This window comes from Eriocheir sinensis, chromosome 30 (genome assembly GCF_024679095.1).
Source record: "Eriocheir sinensis breed Jianghai 21 chromosome 30, ASM2467909v1, whole genome shotgun sequence".
In the NCBI taxonomy this organism is placed as follows: Eukaryota; Metazoa; Arthropoda; class Malacostraca; order Decapoda; family Varunidae; genus Eriocheir; species Eriocheir sinensis.
The window spans coordinates 7784926-7799367 of NC_066538.1; the positions used below are offsets into that span (position 1 = coordinate 7784926).

General features: G+C 41.9%; 1 long non-coding RNA gene across 6 annotated transcripts in view; it reads left to right on the top strand.

Annotated features, from left to right (window-relative positions):
* LOC127005539 (uncharacterized) overlaps positions 1-14442 on the top strand; it is a 231861-nt gene that overhangs the window by 157352 nt on the left and 60067 nt on the right. Inside the window, exon 1 of one of the 6 annotated variants that reach the window (XR_007758669.1) lies at positions 1-315. This exon is cut by the window's left edge and continues 115 nt beyond it. The exons of the other annotated variants lie outside the window; for them this stretch is intronic. This is a non-coding gene — a long non-coding RNA (uncharacterized LOC127005539). The remainder of the gene's footprint in view (positions 316-14442) is intronic. 6 annotated transcript variants of the gene reach the window in all.

The window sequence follows — 14442 nt, forward strand, 5'->3', positions numbered from 1 at the left end:
ACAAAATGATGAAATATCGAAAAACGGCGAAAATCAGAAGAATAAAAAGTGAAAACGAAAAAAAAAAGATACACGTAAAAAAATATTTATTCTCGTGATCTGAAAAGGGAAAAGAAAATATGAAATGCAAAAGAAAAAGTGAAGAATATGACTCGAAAGAAAAAAAAGAAAGAGCTAAAAATAAATGGCATAGAAGAAAATATTATGAAAAAAGAAAGAAAAAAATGAATGTTGGTGTTTGTGCGTGAGATCCAAGAAACAAGAAAATAAGTAAAGAAAGAAAGTGTAAAGAAGAGATGGAGGAGACGTCTAATGGTGAGTAGTAGTAGTAGTAGTAGTAGTAGTAGTAGTAGTAGTAGTAGTAGTGGTGGTGGTAGTAGTAGTAGTTGTGGTGGTGGTGGTGGAGGAATGTCACAAGAGAGAGAGAGAGAGAGAGAGAGAGAGAGAGAGAGAGAGAGAGAATCAATGATGTTTTTAATTGTTTCTTTTTCACCTTAATCTGTTACCTCTTTTTATCCCCTCCCTCCTCTCCCCTCCCGTTCCCTTACCTCCTCCTCCACCTCCCTATCTTCCCCATTTTCTCTCCTTCCTTACCTCTTCCACCTCTCCCTCTCTCCCTCTATTCCTTTCTTCCCTCCTCCCCTTCCTTCTCCCTTTCCCTTCTTCTTCCCCCGTTAAACCCATTCCATTACTCTCCCGTTCCCTTCCCTCTATTCCTTCCTTCCTCTTCTTCCCCCTTCTTCCCTCCCCTCCTCCTTCTCCGCCTTAGTCTAACTCCCCTTCCCTCTCTCCCCCTCTCTCCTCCTCACACCCCCTTTTCCTCCCTCCCCTTCCCCTCTCCTTTCAACACACACACACACACACACACACACACACACACACACTATCTTTTAGCACTTCAGAAAATCTTGACAATTAAGTTCATTTTTAGAAACACGAGAGAGAGAGAGAGAGAGAGAGAGAGAGAGAGAGAGAGAGAGAGAGAGAGTCCTTGACCCGTCCCGCGCGACACAAATAAACAAGAGAGAAGAATGAGGGAGTGCAATAAGAAGATAAAAAGGAAGAGATAAGAAAGAAAGAGAGAGAGAGAGAGATGGGAAATGAATGATAAGAGAAGAGGGAAGAAGAAAAGGGGAGAAGAGAAAATGAAGAATAAAAAAGAAGAGAAAAAAGTATTGAACGGAAAGAAAGGGAGAAATAAGACGAAGTGAACAACAAAAAGGGAAAGAAGGAGAGAAAGAAAGAGGGAAGGAAAATAATGAAGGAGAGGAAGGAGGAAAAAGATAAGGAGGCAAGAAACATAACGGAGGAAAGGAAAGAGGAAAATAAAATAAGAAAGGAAAGGAACAAAATGGAGAAACAAAAAACAGGAAAGAATAAAAATGGGAAGGAAGAAGGGAAGGGACATAACGGAGGAAAGGAAGGAGAGGAGGAAGGAGGAAAAGAAGGGAAATACCTGAGCCTACCTTTCCTAATAACCGGAAATGTTCTCACCTTACCTGCCTTGTTACCTGTGTGTGTGTGTGTGTGTGTGTGTGTGTGTGTGTGTGTGTGTGTGTGTGTGTGTGTGTGTGTGTGTGTGTGTGTGTATATCTGTGTGTGTGTGTGTGTGTGTGTGTGTGTGTGTGTGTGTGTGTGTATCTGTGTGTGTGTGTGTGTGTGTGTGTGTGTGTGTGTGTGTGTGTGTGTGTGTGTGTGTGTGTGTGTGTGTGTGTGTGTGTGTGTGTGTGTATGTGTGGTGATCTCTCTCTCTCTATCCTCTCTCTCTCTCTCTCTACAAAATTGACAAAAAAAAGAGAAAATAAAGAAAGGAAAGAAAACAGAAATGGGAAAAGAGAAGGAAGAGGTAAAAGAGTAAAGGAGAAAGAGAAAAGGAGGATGAAAGAAAAAGGGGATGCAGAAGGAAAGGAAAAGAGGATAAAGGGGGAATGGAGGCGAAAAGAGAGGGGGATTAGGAGGAGAGAAAGGGGGATGGAGGATAACGGAGAGAGAGAGAGAGAGAGAGAGAGAGAGAGAAACGAGAACTCGGAGGAAGAGAAAAGAAGTGAGGGGAGTTAAAATATGGATGGGGATCAGGAGGGAAGGGGAGAAGGGGGAAGGGGGGCAGATGGGGATTCCATTAAAGGAAGGGGAAGAGGAAGGGAAAGAGGGGGGAAGAGGAAGGGAAGAACCCATCGATTTCCCCTCAGTTTAAACCCATCTTTTAGCCATTAATGGGGAGACGGACGTGAGAGAGAGAGAGAGAGAGGATTGAAAAAGGCTATATATTTAAAGCCAAGTTCTGCCCTTCTGAGAGAGAGGATTGAAAAAAGGCTATATATTTAAAGCCAAGTTCTGCCCGTCTGAGAGAGAGAGAGAGAGAGAGAGAGAGAGAGAGAGAGAGTCGATTGAAAAAAGACTATATATTTAAAGCCAAGTTCTGCCCTTGAGAGAGAGAGAGAGAGAGAGAGTGACCTTGTTTCCCCTCCATCTGAGAGAGAAAAGAGGAAAATGGTACGTTCTTATTTTGAGGAGGAATTTTAAATCTCCCTATTTTCTCTCCCTCCCTCTCTTCTCTCTCCCTTCTTCCATTACTCCTTCCCTCCCTCCAGCCTTCATTCCTCCCTTCTCTCCCTTCCTTCCCTTCGCTCTTCATTTTCTTAGTTCACTCTTTCCTTCCTTCCTTCTTTCTTTTTTTCTTTCTTTCTTTCTTTAATTCCTCCCTTCCTTTCTTCCTTCCTTCCTTTCCTTTCCTTTCCTTTCCTTTCCCTTCCTTCCTTCCTTTCTTCGTTCCCTCCTTCCTTCCTTTTCTTTCTTCTTTTCTTTACATAATTAATATTTTTTTTGTTTCTCCTTTTCTTCCTTTATTTTCTCATTTCTTTCTTCCATTCTTTTCTTCATTTCCTTCTTTATATTTTTTTCTCCTTTCTTATCTAGCTTCCATACATCCATAACTCTCTCTCTCTCTCTCTCTCTCTCTCTCTCTCTCTCTCTCTCTCTCTCTCTCTCTCTCTCTCTCTCTCTCTCTCTCTCTCTCTCTCTCTCTCACCTATATCTTCTTTTTCATATTTATCTATCTTCTTTTCTCTTCCCCCTCCCCCCCATTTTAGTCTCTCCCCGGGGTGGAAGAAAAGCCTCTCTCTCTCCCTCCTCCTCCTCCTCCTCCTCCCCCCTCCGGCTCCTCCCAATTTATATTCAGCTCCAGGCACCAAATCCAATTCTTCGGAGTCACCCCACCCCCCCTTTTTTCCTCCTCCTCCTCCTCCTCCTCCTCCTCCTGATCCTTCTCCGCCCCCTTTTTTCTCCCCTTTTATACCTTCCTCCCCTATCATCGTTTTCTCTCTCTCTCTCTCTCTCTCTCTCTCTCTCTCTCTCTCTCTCTCTCTCTCTCTCTCTCTCTCTCTCTCTCTCTCTCTCTCTCTCCCGTTGTTGTTGTTGTTGTTGTACATTTCAGGATGTATAGTTTATTAGTTAAATACTGAAAACAATAAAGAAAAATGTTAAATGGGCAATGAAGAAGAAAATAAAATGCCTATACGTTTAAAATAGATGAGTTAATTAAGTGGAGGAGGAGGAGGAAGAGGAGGAGGACGAGGAGGAGGAAGAGGAGGAGGAAGAGGAGGAGGACGAGGAGGAGGAGTGAGAGGAGGAGGAAACAAGCACAAATAAATCAAATAAACAAAAACAAACAAAGCCAAAAAACAAAATTAATCAATAACAACGACAGATACAGAAAGACAAAAAAAGAACAAACCACAAAACTAAAGAATTTCAAAGGTCAAAAAATAATTACACACACACACACACACACACACACACACACACACACACACACACACACACACACACACGTACACACACACACACACACTCACACGTACACACATAACAAATTCATGGCCTCAATTCTTGGATTTTGTGAATTTTTCTACGGATTCTGCTTGATATCCGCTTACGGGAGAGAGAGAGAGAGAGAGAGAGAGAGAGAGAGAGAGAGAGACGTAAAAATTCTTAGTTTAAATAAAATAAAAATAAAAGGAAGAGGAAGAGGTGATGCAAGAGGAGGAAGAGGAGGAGGAGGAGGCAGAGAGAGGAGGAGGAGGAGGAGGAGGAGGAAATAGAAGAAGAAAAGGCTTGAAAATCCCTCCCGCCTCTCCCATGTTTCTCTACGTGTTGGAGGAGCAGGAGGAGGAGGAGGAGGAGGAGGAGGAGGAGGAAGAGGAAGAGGAGTAAGAGGAGGGGGGATGCGAGGGAGAGAAGAAGGGAAGTGAGTAACGAGTAGTCGAATGAGGGGAAGAGAAGAACGAGGAGGAGGAGGAGGAGGAGGAGGAGGAGGAGAAAAAGAAGAACATATGGAAATGAGTGCAATGAATAGGAATGTGTGATTGTGAAGAGTGTGTGGCGATGATGATGATGATGAGAGGGAGGAGAAGGAGAAGGAGGAGGAAGAAGAGGAGGAGGAAGAAGAGGAGGAGGAGGAGGAGGAGGAGGAGGAGGAGAGAATTGATGATTACTGTGGTGGTAGATTAAAAGTGGTGGTAGTAGTAGGAGTGGTAGTAGTAGTGGTAGTAGTAGTAGTAGTAGTAGTAGTAGTAGTATAAGGAGAGAGAATATTTAGTACTAATTTATCTGCTACCAAAACTACTACTACTTCTACTACTACTACTACTACTACTACTGCTACTACTACTACTACTACTACTACTACTACTACTACTACTACTACTACTACTACTACTACTACTACTACTACTACTACTATTACTACTCTCTCTCTCTCTCTCTCTCTCTCTCTCTCTCTCTCTCTCTCTCTCTCTCTCTCTCTCTCTCTCTCTCTCTCTCTCTCTCTCGATAACACGGGGGTTCCTCACTTCTACGGATTTTGTCGGTGTATGCAAATTTATGCAAACACACTGCTGGAGCCCTCTTACCCCCCTCCCCCCCCCTTCTCTCCCCTTCCCTCTCCCCCTCTCCCTAATCCCCCTTCCCCTTTCTTCCACTTTTGATACTCCCTGTCGCTTCCACCCTTTCTCATTTTCCTTGTTTCGTATCTTTCCTCTTCTCCTCCTCCCTTTGTTCTCTCTTTCCTCCTCCTCCTTGTCCTTGTCTCTTCCTATCTCTCTCTCTCTCTCTCTCTCTCTCTCTCTCTCTCTCTCTCTCTCTCTCTCTCTCTCTCTCTCTCTCTCTCTCTCTCTCTCTCTCTCTCTCTCTCTCTCTCTCTCTCTCTCTCTCTCTCTCTCCTTAATCCCTTTTCCCTTTCTTCCGTATCTGATAACCTTTGTATCTCCAATTCTTCTTCTTTATACAATCTTCCTATTATTCTTTTCTCCTCCTTCTCTTACTCCTCCTCCTCCCTCTCTTCCCGTTTCCCCTTTTCCTTCCACATAAGACCTGCTACTTCCATTTTTTTACTCTTTCTCTCCACTTCCTCCATTTTTTTGGTCTCGATAGCGGCCTTGACCAGAATATGCAATGGTCTGAAAAGTGACAAATGTCCTTCACCCTTGACATGTTGTATACTAGTTTTGTGTTTCGGGGGTCCAGAAACAGTAACCATACATAAAACATGCGCGGAAACCCTTTGCAGGTGTAACAGGAAGAGTGGGATCGTGAGGTCACTATCAGTAGAAACTTAAAATATAGACAGCACTGTGGGTTCATCTACAAGGAAGTTAATACTATGCTCGGGCTAACATCGAGGAATTTTGAGTGTAAGACGCCGGGAGGAACATTGTCTTCGCAGCACTTAATGGTAAGACCTCACTGTGGGTTCTGCTACAAGGAAGGTAATACTACGCTCGAGCTAACGGCGATGAATTTTGAGTGTAAGACGCCGGGATTAACGTTGTCTTTACAGCACTCAATGGTAAGGCCTCACCTGGAATACGCAGTGCAGTTCTGGGCCCATATATATTTTGGTCGCTAGAGCTTACACACCCACAGCTTGTAAGGCTTTCGTTTAAGTTGTAGGTGTTTACATGGGTAGTTTTCTGAGCCCACTGGTAGTCTGGCAAGGATTCCACACCGTGAGAACCCGACTAATCTCCTCGATGACCTTTGGAAATATTTCTTGAAAGAGCCGAAAGCGTCGAGGGATATGGGCCCTGGTCCCTCATTACTGATATCGCCATAAGGTTTTTTGTTTTGTTTAGCCATCTGTCTGTACAACAACCTTACTGCAGGAGGAGTTAATGCGAAAACGGTAGTCTTTATATATCTATTGAGTACCTTCGTTGTGACAGGAGTAAAATTAATGAATTCTACGGGTCATCAATGTGCTTCACGAATAGATGGAATTATTAAAGCAAACAGCCTCGTCTTGTATCTACAGGCTTTCTGGTGACTACTATTCCCTGTTTCCATGTTTCTCGTCTCTACGCTCTATCTCCTCTTCCCCTCTTCCCCCTTCTCCTCCACCTCCACACTTCCGCACCGTGTTTGGTTCACCTCTTTCTCTCTGTCTCCCTTTTTTTCCTGTTACATCCTGCTACTTCAAGAAAAAGAAAAGGAGAGAATATATATTCTCTCCTTTCCTTTTTCTAATCTTTCCTCTACATTTCTCTCCATGTCAATCCTCTTTCCCCACATTTATAAGAATATTTGCATGAAATTATGTAAATTGTTTCTGCTTATCTTTTTCATTCTCATTTATTATTTTTTTTAATTTTCATTCATGTTTATTTTCATTTCATATTTTCTGTTTTTTATTGTATCTCACTTTGTTTTCTCGATTCTTTTTTTTTCTTTAATACTTCTCTTCGTTTATTTCCTGTTTTGTTTTCTCCTCCATTACCATTCCTCTTATTTCCTCTTACCACATTTATTCTTCCTCCTCCTGATTTGGTGGTTAACTCTTCTTTTTATCAATTTTCATATTTTTTTAACTTTCATATTTGCATCATTTGGGCTATTTTTTACGTCACTCAAACCATACACCAAAACAACAAAAAAACAATGGTAAAGTAAAAAAAAGGTATGGTCGAGTATTTCTATAACCCTTCCCCTTAGGTTGCCCCCCTTGAACACACTCCCCTTAGTTTGCAACTCTTAACCCTCTTGCGTGCCCGTTAGTGCTCTCCCTTACCCCCCCTGCTCCTTAGATGGCACCCCTTAACCCTTCCCCTTAGCGCCTCTTCCCGTAGCTTTACCCCTTAAATATAATGGAGTTTATCCCTTAATTTCCCCTTTTCTAGTTTGGTGCTCTTTCCCCTTATCTTTAAACCCCTTTTTTCAGCCATCTTCACCCCCCCTGCAACATCAACATAAACAAAAACAACACCAACAACCTCAAGATTACAACTACTACTACTAATACTACTACTACTATCACTACTACTACTGTCACTACTACTACGACTACTACTTTTACAACAAACAACTACAACAACTAACAACAATAAAAACAACAGCAAAACCACTAATATATTCCATTGTTTTACTGTCTTCTTGCTGTTGCTGTTGTTGTTGTTTTTGTTGTTGTTTGTGATATTGTTTTATATTTTTCCCGCTTTTTGGCACGGAAGAGGGAGAGGAGGGGGATGGAGGGGAGGGGAGAGGGGGGGGAGGGAAGGGTGGAAGGAAACACAGGTAAGACGGATGCACCTGGCGTTTGAGGGGGGAGGGACGGGGAGGGGAGGAAGGGGAGTGGAGGAAGGGGAGTGGAGTGCGGGGAGGGGAGGAGGGGAGAATAGGGGGCCAGGTGTTAGATTTTATGATATCTGACACCCGCATACCTTACCTTTCCTCCCCTTCCTCTCCCCTCCCCTTCCTTCTCTCCTCCTCCTCCTTCTCCTCTTCCTCTTTCTCGTTTGTATGTTCTGTTTTTTTTCTTTGGTGTGTTTGTTTTGCTTTCTCTCTCTCTCTCTCTCTCCTATTTTACTATTTTTTTTTTTTCATATATATATATATATATATATATATATATATATATATATATATATATATATATATATATATATATATATATATATATATATATATATATATATATATATATATATATATATATATATATATATATATATATATATATATATATATATATATATATATATATATATATATATATATATATATATATATATATCTCTCACAATACTTTTTCTTTTGATTTTTTATATTTTGTTGATGTATCTCTCTCTCTCTCTCTCCCGTCATATTAAGAGACAGACGCTTATAATACAAAGTAAATTAATGATACGGTCAGTTCCTAGTCTCCCTTGATGGACGATGTGAGAGAGAAAAAGATAGGAGGAGTAGATGCTATGGTTCAAACTTTGGGATTTGATTTGATTTAGAATTTTGAGAAAGTAAGAAAAGAAAGAGAGAGAGAGAGAGAGAGAGAGAGAGAGAGAGAGAGAGAGAGGTTCGAACGCTATGATTTATTTTACAATTTAGAGAAAGCGAACTAAAAAAGAGAAAGGAAGAGAAAAAGAGACGGTAAGAAAAAGAGTAAGAGAAAAAAATAAAGTAAGAAAGAGTAAAAGAGAGAAAGTAAGAGAAAAAAAAGAGAAAAAAAGAGTACGTTAAATATTCTCAAAAAACAAAACGAGAGAGAGAGAGAGAGAGAGAGAGAGAGAGAGAGAGAGAGAGAGAGAGAGAGAGAGAGAGAGAGAGAGACATACATTTGCATACAATCAATACCCTCGTTGCTAGCCTGTCTCTGTTTACCTTAGTGACGTCATCAAGGTGGTCACGTGACACCCTCCACCACCTTCACAACCTCATTCACGTCCAGGACCTGTGCGGCGGCTGTCATTAGTGTTACCTGCCGTTTTCTTTACAGGTGTGTGCGGGAGGGGGGCGAGAGCGGGGGGGGGGTATGTGTGGGGGGGATGGTATTGTTTGTGTTGTGTTGTTTTTAGTAATGGTAGTAGTTGTAGTTGTAGTAATGGTAGTAGTAGTAGTAGTAGTAGTAGACGAAGAAATATTAGCGATAGTAACATGTTCTTTTTTCAGTTTAAATTTATAGATTGGAATACCTGTTTTAGTTTCGATGTAAGGATTAACCATGACTTTCACTCTCAAATCCGACCTGAATCGTATAACAAAAAACAACTTCCCATACAAGCAAGCAAACAAACAAACAACAAATAAGTAAAGGCATGACTATAAACAGCTTTCCAAACAAACAAATAACGACGACATAACGTAGAAAAAAAACATACAAAAAAAGAAAAGCTAACAAGAAAGTGAAAATATAGACAAAAAAAAAAAAAAAACATATAAATCCAATCCATCATCCATCAAGCAGGTGTTTTGTGGACAAGGAAGTGACGTGTATTGTTCCTGGCTATAAACAACTTTCCAACCAACAAATAACGACGACATAACTTAGATAAAAAAAAACTTTCTATACCAAAAAAAAAAAAAAAAAAAAACGAACAAGAAAGTGAAGAAATAGACTTAAAAAAACAAAACAAGCAACATGTAAATCCAATCCAACATCTCCAGTATTTGCCCTTGCAAGTGTTTTTGTGGACAAGGAAGTGACGTGTATTGTTCTGGCACACCTGTTGGACACCTGGGCTCGGGGATGTCAAACAGTTCCAGCGTAAGAGAGGCTGTGCGGCTTACCTTGGCTATCTTACGTCACCTTACCGCCTCTCCTTTATATTTGCCTTACAGGAGCAGTGTTGGGCGGGCTATTTGTTTTTTTGTTTTTCCCCTTGAGCTGTTTCCTCAACTATATGAAAAGGTAAAGAGTAAAGAAGACAGGTGTTATTGTAAAAGAATCTAGAGGCAATTACAAATAAAACAAGTGTTAATAGCACAAAAACTGTGCTAAATCGGCGTCGCATGACCCTCCAACACCCCCCCCCCAACAATTTATATTATGCAACTAGGGGTCTAACATGGAAAATGCTGAAAAGTACAGATGGCGCCACTATAAACACTTGCCTGCACCACAACGGGGTGGGGCCGACCATCAGGCCCTACTACGAAGGCCTACCGGCGCCACAGGCCAAGACGTAAAAAACAAAAAAATAATAATAATAAAAATAAACCAGCTGACTTTGTTGATAATGCCATGCTGTAGGGTTCGTCAGGGCTGACTAATGTTATTATACAATGTCATGTCCACAATGCACGGGTAAGCCAGGAAAACAACTTGAAGATAAAAATAACGGTGGAAAAAACAAACGGTCGGGAATGAAGATAAAGAAAGAAAGACACTAATGAAAAGCACATGTGAGTTAATTTGCATTTTTTAAACATAACTACATCCATTTATTCCCATTTATATATTTTTTCTATATTTACCACTTATTATTAGTCAATATTACGAAGAACTTACACGCACATTAGTAGTCGTAGTAGTTATTGTAGTAGTAGAAGTAGTAGTAGTAGTAGTCATTAGCGGCCTCCCTTCTGGTTTGCTCGTCGCCTCAAGAACTTAATTTGTGGTGCTAATGAGTGTGTTTCTGAAGGAGGGAGACTGATGGCGGGAGGGAGGGAGGGAAGGAGGGAGAGAGGAAGGGCGAGGGAGAGGAACGGAGGGAGGGAAAGTTAATAAAAAACCTTCCCTCCCTTCATCTTTCTCTCCGTCCAAACTTCCCCTTCTACATTTGTCTCTCCTCCTCCTCCTCCTCCTCCTCCTCCTCTTCCTCCGGGTTCTTCTTCTCTTCCTTTTGTTTTCCTTCCCTTTAACAGCTTACTTCATTCCCAAATCCGTTTTCTTCCTTATTCTCTTCTTTTGTATTTTCTCATTTATTCCACTTTTATTTCTCATTTTATTTTTGTCTTCATTGTTTTCCTCATTCGCTGTCTCACTCTTCTTTCCTTCGCATTTGTTTTCCTATTCTCTCCTTTCTCTTTTTCCTGTACATTTCTATTCCGTTTTCTTCCTTACTCTCTTCTTTTGTATTTTCTCATTTCTTCCACTTTTTCTTCATTGTTTTATTTTTGTCGTCTTTGTTTTCCTCATTCGTTGTCTCACTCTTCTTTCCTTCGCATTTGTTTTCCTATTCTCTCCTTTCTCTTTTTCCTGTAAATTTCTATTCCTCTTTCTCATTCCTTCCTTTTTCTTCCTTCTCGTAACATTTTTGTCTTCACTGTTTTCCCCATTCGTTGTCTCTTCTTTCCTTCGCATTTGTTTTCCTATTCTCTCCTTTCTCTTTTTCCTGTACATTTCTATTCCTCTTTCTCATTCCTTCCTTTTTCTTCCTTCTCGTACTATTTTTGTCTTCACTGTTTTCCCCATTCGTTGTTTCACTTTTCTTTCCTTCGCATTTGTTTTCCTATCTTCTCCTTTCTCTTTTTCCTGTAATTTTCTATTCCTCTTTCTTCCTTTGAATCCTGTTTTGTTTTGTTTTTAATCTTGTATGTTATTTCCTCATTCTTCTCACTATTTTTCTTGTTTCCCCATTTCTTTTCCCGTTCTCTTTTTCCCACTCCTCACTGATTCCCTATTTTCCCCTTCCTATTCCCCATTTCTTTTGTTATATTTATCCCATTTCCATTTATTTACGTATCTTCCTCCCCTTCCTTTTACCTTCCCCTTTCTTCCTATACTCCCCATACCGCCTTCATCTACACCTCCCCATCTTCTTATCTCCCCTCAGCATCCCATCCCATCATCCTCAGTATCATCTCCCTCCTCCTCTCCACACACACACACACACACATAATCAATATAAGCAACACAAAAATAACTTCTTTGCAATTTTGCGAGAGTGTGAGCAAGTGTGAGAGAGAGAGACGAGGAGGAGGTAAAGAAAACAAAAGAAATGCAAAAATACGAGTTAAGAAAGAAAAGAAGAGGGGAAAAAAGGGAAGGAAATTAATTGAAGGAGGAAAAAAGAGAGAAGAAAGGGGAGGAAAAGATGAGAGAGGAAGTTTGTTTATAACGGGTTGAATCTCCCTTCGGTGTGAGCATAAGAGATTTGGATGCGCTCTGAAGGGGGGGAGGGGTGAAGGGAGGGGGTGAAGGGGAGGTGAAGGGACCTTATTTGCGTGTGATTAGAAGTGTATTAGAGAGAGAGAGAGAGAGAGAGAGAGAGTTACGATACAAAAACAAAGATTGAAAGACAGAAAACAAAGGTACGTATGAGAGAGAGAGAATCAATCACACGCATACCAGTACCCCTTCTCACTCACTCACTTTCCCCTCCCTCCCTCCCTCCCCTCACCCCACCCCCTCTCCCCCTACCCCCCTTCCCCATCGTTTTATTCAACTTCATTTTAAACAATTGAATTCCCCTTCAGTGAGTCCCCTTCGCATGAGCAACTTTGCAGAGGATTAAATATGGCGGCGACAACCTTCAGGGGCCCACGCAGCGAGAATGTATTTTATCTTGGCCCACTGCTCTCTCTCTCTCTCTCTCTCTCTCTCTCTCTCTCTCTCTCTCTAAACTCTCTTATATATTCTCTCTCTCTCTCTCTCTCTCTCTCTCTCTCTCTCTCTCTCTCTCTCTCTCTCTCTCTCTCTATACGTACCTTGTTTTCTGTCTTTGTATCTTTTATTTCAGCCATCATCAATCTCTCTCTCTCTCTCTCTCTCTCTCCTTACGTACCTTTGTTTTTTCTGTCTTTATCTTTGGCCTTTTGTATCGTAATCTCTCTCTCTCTCTCTCTCTCTCTCTCTCTCTCTCTCTCTCTCTCTCTCTCTCTCTCTCTCTCTCTCTCTCTCTCTTCACTTTCCTTCCTTTCCTTTCTTTCCTTTTCCCTGTCTTTACTTTCTCCCTTCCCTCTCTCTTGCTTTCCTTCCTTTCCTTTCTTTCCCTTTCCCTGTCCTTTACTTTCCCCCTCCTCCCTTCTCTCTCTCTCTCTCTCTCTCTCTCTCTCTCTCTCTCTCTCTCTCTCTCTCTCTCTCTCTCTCTCTCTCTCTCTTGCTTTCCTTCCCCTTCCCTTTTCACCCCCCTTTTCCCATAACCTTTACTCCCCCTTTTCCCCTGTCCTTTACCCCTTTTCCCCCTGCCTCCCTTCTCTCTCTCTCTCTCTCTCTCTCTCTCTCTCTCTCTCTCTGTCTCTCTCTCTCTCTCTCTCTCTCTCTCTCTCTCTCTCTCTCTCTCTCTCTCTCTCTCTCTCTCTCTCTCTCTCTCGCTCTCTCTCTCTCTCCTCTCTCTCTCTCTCTCTCTCTCTCTCTCTCTCTCTCTCTCTCTCCATTTGCTTTCCTTCCTCTTTTCTTTCCGTTTCCCTTTCTTTCCTCCTCCTCCGCCTCCTCCACCTCCTTCCCTTTCTTTCCGCTCATTCCATTTTATTTGTTTTGTTTTTCATCTTTTCCCTCCTATCTTCCTCTTCTTCCCTTCTTTTTTCTTTTTGATTCCTCATTTTTCTTTCTTTGCTGCATTTTCCCTTCTTCCTTTTGTCTCTTCCATCTCCTTCTCTTGCTGTTGATGCTTCTCTCTCTCTCTCTCTCTCTCTCTCTCTCTCTCTCTCTCTCTCTCTCTCTCTGGTTTGTATATTGGTTGGTTGGATTCTTTGTTTAGTTATTCGTTTTTTTTTTTGTTGTTTGTTTGTTTTGTTTTCTTTATCTTTCTCTCGCGTTCATTGTCTTAATTTCTCTGTTCTTGTTTTGCTTTTCTTGTTATATTTTCTTGATTTGTATTTCAATATATTAATAATTTTCATGTTTTTTCCTATACTTTGATGATTCTCTCTCTCTCTCTCTCTCTCTCTCTCTCTCTCTCTCTCTCTCTCTCTCTCTCTCTCTCTCTCTCTCTCTCTCTCTCTCTCTCTCTCTCTCTCTCTCTCTCTCTCTCTCTCTCATAACCAGTTGTGAGTGCAGTTATGACGTGTTGTAACTTGTTATTGTCTCGAAGGGGGGGGAGGAGGAGGAGGAGGAGGGGAAGTAAAAGAGAGGGGGAGAGGGAAAAGAAGATTTATAGAGGGTGAAAAAGAATGCTCTTAGTGGGGAGAGGCTTGAAGAAGAGAAAGAATGGGAAGGAGGAAAAGGGTTAAATGAAGGAAGGGGAATCTCTCTATCTCTCTCTCTCTCTCTCTCTCTCTCTCTCTCTCTCTCTCTCTCTCTCTCTCTCTCTCTCTCTCTCTCTCTCTCTCTCTCTCTCATTCTGTCTCATTTAATCGTCATCAGTCATTCTCTCCCTCACAATCTCCCCTTATTTACCCCTCACATTCATTCCCCTCCCTCTAACCAACCCTCCCTCACCTCCCTCTCCTCCCCACCACCACCACCACCACAGCCATTGTGTCACCTCTCTCCTTCCCCTCTTTCCCTTTTCCTTTACCTTCTTCTTTCCTTCCCTCTCCCCTCTCCTCCTCCCTCCTCTCCTCTCCCTCCCCCTCCCTCCCCTCCCCTCCCCACCACCACAACCGTATGTCACCCTTTCCCCTTCTTTTCCTTCCCCTCTTTTTCCCCTTTCCATTACCTTTCTTCTCTCCTTCCCCTCTCCCCTCCTCCCTCTCTCCCCTCCCCCTCCCCTCCCCTCCCCACCACCACCACAACCATGTGTCCTCTCTCCCCTTCCCCAGTCTCCCCTTCTTTTCCTTCCCCTCTTTTCC